The sequence below is a fragment of the Oncorhynchus nerka genome, linkage group LG25 (genome assembly GCF_034236695.1).
Source record: "Oncorhynchus nerka isolate Pitt River linkage group LG25, Oner_Uvic_2.0, whole genome shotgun sequence".
Lineage (NCBI taxonomy): Eukaryota > Metazoa > Chordata > Actinopteri > Salmoniformes > Salmonidae > Oncorhynchus > Oncorhynchus nerka.
The window spans coordinates 27,006,977-27,015,799 of NC_088420.1; positions in this window are offsets into that span (position 1 = coordinate 27,006,977).

An 8,823-nucleotide genomic window follows, 5' to 3' on the forward strand; every position below is an offset into this window, starting at 1 on the left:
ACCTCCTGAGTTTATAGCAGGGGTTCCCAAACTTTTTTGTCCCAAGACCCCATTTTGATATCTGAAAATTTTCTCAACCCCAATCATGTGGAATTTAAAAAGATAATCATATTTGGGGCTATGACAGTCAATTGAAAAACATTCAAACAGTATTCAAACATAATTTTAATGTGGGGCTATAACAGTCAATTGTAAATGAGTCTGACATAATGTATCTTTTCTCACCACCACTAATGGGATGGGTGTGCTTGATGTATGTGGCCTCGGAGATTCTCAAAGTCAGGGGGCGTGGTCAACAGTGTGCACCTCATCTCTGCTGTCACATCCAACCTGGATTGATATCTGGTGTTAATGCAGATGAGAGCACTGAATCCAGCTTCACACAGATATGAGCTGGTGAAGGGTACCATGAGTTTTGAGGGTGCTTTCAAGACAAATGGGAACTCAGAAAAATACAAAGTCAAATCATGATTTCAGTGATCTACTGGTCGGAAAGGTGAAGCTCTAGAAGGAGGAGGTCACACAAAATGGCGACGAGAGCAGCAGCATCCCTGTGAACTCAGACAGTTATGGAGTACCACATGTTTCATTGATTTATTGAACCACAAACATATTTACATTATGAAAGGAATTTAACAATGTGACTTTTGAACCAAAATCAATAAGATTTAAGTGCTGGTTGAGACCCAAAAGCAAACTTTCTCTGTGCATGTTGGCTAGCCAGTCTGGTTAGATAGATAGCTAACTAGATAGCTAAATTACTTCCTGTACTATAAAATAAAATAAACTATTTGTTTAGCTAATGTTAGCTATTTGTTTAGTTAACGTTTGCTTTGCGAGGGATGATTCCAAAGAGGGATTCTAGTAAGGTCAGTGAGGAGGCTGAAAGGTACAGTAGGAGGTGGAATTTGCGGCTCTACAGCCTTCCTGAGACCCGCAATGAAGATGTGAGGAAAGACTTGTTCAATGTTTTGGCCAAGATCGCTCCAAAGACAGGGAAAACTTGGATTCCTGGTGGACACGGTGCACAGAGTCGGATACCCCCAAAACGACAAGACAACCCGACCAGTTATCATGCAATACACCATGAGCACATTCAGAAACAAGACATGGAGAGCATTCCGTGACGCAGAAGTCCTGAGATCTTGAGAGGCAGCTAAGGCACAAACTATGGCCACTGGTCAATAAGGCACGTAAGGAAGGGAAAAGGGCTGGACACGCCTATAATCGTTGGGAAGAACGTGATAATTTGACGACCTCAGCAATAGATCCAACCAACCCAGGGTGACCTAAAAGGCGCAGACAGGCAAGATTCACATTGATAATGACCATTTTGTTACATGGTTAACTTTAGGTCTATATGTGGTACCTCGTTTTGTTCAGAGTTTTTTCTATTCTCGCAAGTGCCTTTACTCTCAGATTATCTCAGAGTTACAATCCTTCATTTGTTGTACAGACATATAGTTCAATCATATTTTGTTAATCTATGACAGAAATTATTAGGGCAACTAGGGAAAAAGGAGGTTTGGAGTTATGTGATTTTGTCGATATGAATAATATCTTTAAGATTAAGTGTTTGAAAAATGCATAGAATCTCCAGAATCTTTGGTTCATTATTCCTCACTATATTTGTAAGAAAATTGGGGGTTCACAATTTGGTTGTCTTGAAAATACAACATAACCAAACTGCCACTAATGTTATCAAAATGTAATCAGCAAGCCTTTATGGCATGGAAATGATTTTTCAATTACTTTTTCATATTTATTTTTTAAATATCATCTTTGTAGGTGACATGTTTGATAGTGGTGGCCAAATGTTATGTTACAAGGTATTTTTAAGAGTCAAAGCCTTTCCTGTTACATACAAAGAATATCACTCTGTGGTTAATGCTATGCCCTCAGCTATTTCCCAGCTAATTAAAAGTCATATGTGTTCTCAAGATACACATAGAATAGAACCTAGTCTATTGATTAATGGTATTGAACTCAAAAGTCCCAAGTGTACAAATAAACACAAAATATAATATTTTTTTCTAGCAAAAGAAAGATCACACATAAGAGGGAAACCCTTTTGGAATTTACAACTATCAGACATTTCATGGCAAAAGGCTTTGTATCTTCATTTCTTTTTATTTCTATTAAGAAAGGGGCACCTAAAGATTTTGCACAATATATACCCCTCCAACACAATGGTGCCTGTTAGGGCTAGCCCTGAATACTGCCCCTTCTGGAGGAATTCGGCACCCATATAAACCATGATAAATTTTTGTCAAAAGTTGCTAATATATGCATATAAAAATTATTATCGAATAGGAAACACTCTAAAGCTTATAAAACCGTTTAAATTTTGTCTCTAGCTAAAGCAGAAGTCTCAGGGCATGCATTCTCCCAAAGTCTCTCTTGTAATGGGAAAAGTTGCCATCACTTTGACGTCATCGTATACACACTTCCCAAACAGCTATAACCATGGAAACAGTTTCTACGTCTTCAGCGTGAAGCCTGCTTTCGATGAGGCGTGTAACTGTGAGAATCGCGCGCTCACGAGACGTTCAGCGTGACCAAACGTCCCGGTGACGCAAAAAAAAAGTTTCACCAATGGGAGCTGGGAAATTTCTCTCTCTTTCTCTCAGGACGGACTGAACAACGTGTGCTTATCTGTTCGCCCTCACGATTGCTGTAGACCTTTATAACATGCTAAGGCTTAATTATAAACATAGTTTGACAAGTTTACTCGAAATATAATGTATACTTTCGACGTTTTGGTGCGCATCCACTTGAAATTTGCATACATTTCGACCGAAAAGTGTCTAGTTTGAGAACGGAAAGACACAGACTTGAAAACTGAACGCTAACTTGGTGAGTATTAACCCTTCCACGTCTTCTGAAGCAAGAACAGCCATGGTAAGGGAATATTTACGTCTTCATTTTGGGTTTCTGTCGACTCCATGATAGAGGAGTCAGCATGCTAAATGAGAGCGCCGACTCTCTATTATAGCCTAGTGAACGCCAAATGTAACGTTAAAAATAATTGTAACATAGCAATTGCATTTAGAAGAAGTTTATCTTGCCATACATATGTAAAACATGCATATTTAGTCAAAGTTTATGATGTGTATTCCTTGTTAGCTGACGTTATCTGCCGGAGCTATTTATTTCTCCTGACATTGCAGTAGCATTTTTGAACGATGCATAATTGTAAACAGAGATTTATGGATATATATTGCATATTATTGAAAAAAAAATGAATGTACTGTGTAACATGTTATATTACTGTCATCTGATGAAGATTTCAAAAGGTTAGTGAAATGATTTTTCTTTTAATCCTGCGTTTGTTGATTGCATATTTTTTCCTACTTGGCTAAGCTAATGAGGTATGTATGCAGTGGTGGTTGGACATAAATATGTGCTATGTTTTCGCCGTAAAACATTTTAGAAATCTGACTTGCTGGGTAGATAAATAACTTCTTTATCTTTCATTTGAGCCATTTTTCAAGCGATTCTGTGGAGGTTAAATATTTTTAGGATTATTTATTGCGTTCCCTGCGCCACATTACAGCTCAGGGGGGGGTGGGGTGAGTTCCCAAAGGGGAACTAGTAGCTCTAACAGGTTTTAAGGTTTAGACATGACATGTACTTTCTACAATGATGGACCTGAAACGCTGATACATTTGTTATACAGTTGTTTGTACACGAGTAGATTTTGGAGAGAAATAGAAGAGTACATATTGAGTAAAACTGGTCACACTATTGATATTAAATGCAATGATGTTATGAACTTATTTTTTTTACTGTACTCTGAAATGTATAACTAATGTCATGATTTTGGTTGGTACATTTTTATATCCACAAAAAAATACAAATAAAACCCCTGCTTTAAAGTGTTTTTGAGAGTTTGTTTCTAATTGAGTCTCTGAAATTACTATATAAGAAAAGCTTGTCTATGGTTGTATTCTATAATTAATTATTTTCTGAATAAGTCACATTGTTGCATTCTCTTATGCTGTCATAACACATTTTTCTGTTTTTGTTTGTCCTTTAGGTTCTTGTTAATTATTGACTCCATGATGTCAGATTATCTGTTATATTTGATTCAATAAAAATAAATACAATTTTTAAAAAGCTTTAGAAAGAGGCCCGAGTTCCAGAGTTGGAATTCCGAGTTGGATGACCGTTCAAATGGATTTTTCCTAGTTGGAGCTCGTTTTTTCCGAATTCCCAGTTGTCTTGAACGCACTGGAGTCGGAGATTTCCCAGTTCCTAGTTGTTCTGAACGCTGCATTAATGCTCAGAGGGAGACGACAGGGTATTTATTCCCTTCCGAGTCACGGTTCAGACACTTAAAAGACACACCCTCGCCTTATGCCCCTGGGGGAATCCCCGTTGCCATCTTGGCTGGCGGTCCAAATGATCAGCCAAGCAAGGGATGTTGGCAACGTAAGCCCCTCAGCCCTCGTTTTTAGTCGGATTTGCGAATGTACAATGATGGTCACTCCGGGGCCTGAAACTCCCCATAATTCAATTCGCGACGATTGTACATCCGCTAAGAAAAGTCCGCGAAAACTTTCTAAACAACACCAATGGAGAAGTCAATATACAATGGGAAAGTAAAAATGAATGCAAATAATTTGAAAATGGTGCTACTAATGCACATTACGGCACAAACACGTATCGTAAAAAGTAAATATGCTTTTTGGGGTTTATTTTTTTGGAAATTGTAGAAATAAAAAAAAATGTCATTCTTCAGAAGTTCCAGCTAGGCAGGCTAACGTTAGTTAGCTAATAAATGTGCTAGCTATCATACAGTAGACGTATATTAATACTTATAGATGTAATATAAGTAGATATGCGCTCGTAATTGACTGTAGCGCATATAAAGCACACACAAGCTACCGGTGGCTGAAAACATCAATCATTGCTGGATGAACTAGTGACGAATTTCCGGTGTTGTGCGGAAAATCTCCCCCCTGCCAGAATTTTGCTTTCTTCATTGCTGCTGACTTGCTTGCTCGTTGAGATTTCTGATCTTCACCCCGTTGTTAGTTTAGCCTACATGTCACTGATCTTAGTAGCAAAAAGCATTTATGCCTACAGTTTTCGGTTTGGCTATTTGTTTCAAGTGTATGTGGCGGTTCTAGCTGGTATGGCAGCCCTGGGCGAACCCCCCCTTCAGCGCCCGCACCCGGCAAGATGCCGCCCTGGGCGGCTGCCGCCGGTACCTAAATCCGTTACTGATTTTGTATTAGTCTATAAATACATCTCTTTGTCAAAATTCGTCATCTCCCCCATGTCTTATTCGACTAGTGTTTTTGAAAATGTAAGGATAATAATTCAGCCATAGTTGTTCTGAAATGTTTATTGCTTAATTTTATTCCCTCTATGTTTAATATAACACACATACATTCATTATTAATTTCGTTTGCCTATGTGAAGTTTGTTCTATAGAAAGTATTTGACTGATGTGTGTCACAGAAAGTATTTGACTCTAGTCACAAAATGAAGGAAATTAGAAGGGGGAGATTTTCGGGGTGGTCCATTTAAAAATCATTCCTTACTCCCTCGCCCTGCAAGTGTATACTCGTCAGACGTCATGAAACGTCATCAGAAGTTTCCACTTAATTTGAAGGCTGAGGGGATAGGGTGTGTATTTTAAGTGTTTGGACCGCATGACGCATCCTTAATGACCCGTGAATGCGTTGTCTGCAGCTCGATCAGCTGTTAGATTTCCCTTAACGGCATGTTAACTGAGCCAGGATCACAGGCAAGTAGGTCCCAAAGTGCTCTTCCAAGCTTTGGAGGTAAGCAGTCATCACTCATGTGGGATATTTACTGATGCTGTTTTCTTTTCGAAACATGTACTGCAGGAGGAAGGGAGCATGGTTAGGCAACAACATCTCCACCCCGCTGAACCTCAACACTGGGGCCCCACAAGGGTGCGTTCTGAGCCCTCTCCTGTACTCCCTGTTCACCCACGACTGCGTGACCACGCACGCCTCCAACTCAATCATCAAGTTTGCGGACGACACAACAGTGGTAGGCTTGATTACCAACAACGACGAGACGGCCTACAGGGAGGAGGTGAGGGCCCTCGGAGTGTGGTGTCAGGAAAATAACCTCACACTCAACGTCAACAAAACTAAGGAGATGATTGTGGACTTCAGGGAACAGCAGAGGGAACATCCCCTATCCACATCGATGGAACAGTAGTGGAGAGGGTAGTAAGTTTTAAGTTCCTCGGCGTACACATCACAGACAAACTGAATTGGTCCACCCACACAGACAGCATCGTGAAGAAGGCGCAGCAGCGCCTCTTCAACCTCAGGAGGCTGAAGAAATTCGGCTTGTCACCAAAAGCACTCACAAACTTCTACAGATGCACAATCGAGAGAATCTGTATCACCGCCTGGTACGGCAACTGCTCCGCCCACAACCGTAAGGCTCTCCAGAGGGTAGTGAGGTCTGCACAACGCATCACCGGGGGCAAACTACCTGCCCTCCAGGACACCTACACCACCCAATGTCACAGGAAGGCCATAAAGATCATCAAGGACAACAACCACCCGAGCCACTGCCTGTTCACCCCGCTATCATCCAGAAGGCGAGGTCAGTACAGGTGCATCAAAGCTGGGACCGAGAGACTGAAAAACAGCTTCTATCTCAAGGCCATCAGACTGTTAAACAGACACCACTAACATTGAGTGGCTGCTGCCAACACACTGACTCAACTCCAGCCACTTTAATAATGGGAATTGATGGGAAATGATGTCAAATATATCACTAGCCACTTTAAACAATGCTACCTAATATAATGTTTACATACCCTACATTATTCATCTCATATGTATACGTATATACTGTACTCTATATCATCTACTGCATCCTTCTGTAATACATGTATCACTAGCCACTTTAACTATGCCACTTTGTTTACATACTCATCTCATATGTATATACTGCACTCAATACCATCTACTGTATCTTGCCTATGCCGCTCTGTACCATCACTCATTCATATATCTTTATGTACATATTCTTTATCCCCTTACACTTGTGTCTATAAGGTAGTAGTTTTGGAATTGTTAGCTAGATTACTTGTTGGTTATTACTGCATTGTCGGAACTAGAAGCACAAGCATTTCGCTACACTCACATTAACAACTGCTAACCATATGTATGTGACAAATACAATTTGATTTGATTTGGTTAGCTTTTGAAAAAAAACTATCCAATAAGAATTACACTGCTCAAAAAAATAAAGGGAACACTAAAATAACACATCCTAGATCTGGATGAATGAAATATTCTTATTAAATACTTTTTTCTTTACATAGTTGAATGTGCTGACAACAAAATCACACAAAAATTATCAATGGAAATCAAATTTATCAACCCATGGAGGCCTGGATTTGGAGTCACACTCAAAATTAAAGTGGAAAACCACGCTACAGGCTGATCCAACTTTGATGTACTGTCTCAGCCTCCAGTATTTATGCTGCAGTAGTTTGTGTCGGGGGGCTAGGGTCAGTTTGTTATATCTGGAGTACTTCTCCTGTCCTATTCGGTGTCCTGTGTGAATTTAAGTGTTCTCTCTCTAAGTCTCTCTTTCTTTCTCTCTCTCGTAGAACCTGAGCCCTAGGACCATGCCTGAAATGATGACTCCTTGCTGTCCCCAGTCCACCTGGCCGTGCTGCTGCTCCAGTTTCAACTGTTCTGCCTTATTATTATTGGACAATGCTGGTAATTTATGAACATTTGAACATCTTGGCCATGTTCTGTTATAATCTCCACCCGGCACAGCCAGAAGAGGACTGGCCACCCCTCATAGCCTGGTTCCTCTCTAGGTTTCTTCCTAGGTTTTGGCCTTTCTAGGGAGTTTTTCCTAGCCACCGTGCTTCTACACCTGCATTGCTTGCTGTTTGGGGTTTTAGGCTGGGTTTCTGTACAGCACTTTGAGATATCAGCTGATGTATGAAGGGCTATATAAATACATTTGATTTGATTTGATGTAATGTCCTTAAAACAAGTCCAAATGAGGCTCAGTAGTGTGTGTGGCCTCCACGTGCCCGTATGACCTCCCTACAATGCCTGGGCATGCTCCTGATGAGGTGGCGGATGGTCTCCTGAGGGATCTCCTCCCAGACCTGGACTAAAGCGAGACATGCTGTCCCAGATGTGCTCAATTGGATTAAGGTCTGGGAACGGGCGGGCCAGTCCATAGCATCAATGTCTTCCTCTTGCAGGAACTGCTGACACACTCCAGCCACATGAGGTCTAGCATTGTCTTGCATTAGGAGGAGCCCAGGGCCAACCACACCAGCATATGGTCTCACAAGTGGTCTGAGGATCTCATCTCGGTACCTAATGGCAGTCAGGCTACCTCTGGCGAGCACATGGAGGGCTGTGCGGCCCCCCAAAGAAATGCCCCCCCCACACCATGACTGACCCACCTCCAAACCGGTCATGCTGGAGGATGTTGCAGGCAGCAGAACGTTCTCCACGGCGTCTCCAGTCTGTCACATGTGCTCAGTGTGAACCTGCTTTCATCTGTGAAGAGCACAGGGCGCCAGTGGCGAATTTGCCAATCTTGGTGTTCTCTGGCAAATGCCAAACGTCCTGCACGGTGTTGGGCTGTAAGCACAAACCCCACCTGTGGACGTCAGGCACTCATACCACCCTCATGGAGTCTGCTCAAACGGTCAGAAACAGACACATGCACATTTGTGGCCTGCTGGAGGTCATTTTGCAGGGCTCTGGCAGTGCTCCTCCTGCTCCTCCTTGCACAAAGGCGGAGGTAGCGGTCCTGCTGCTGGTTGATGCCCTCCTACGG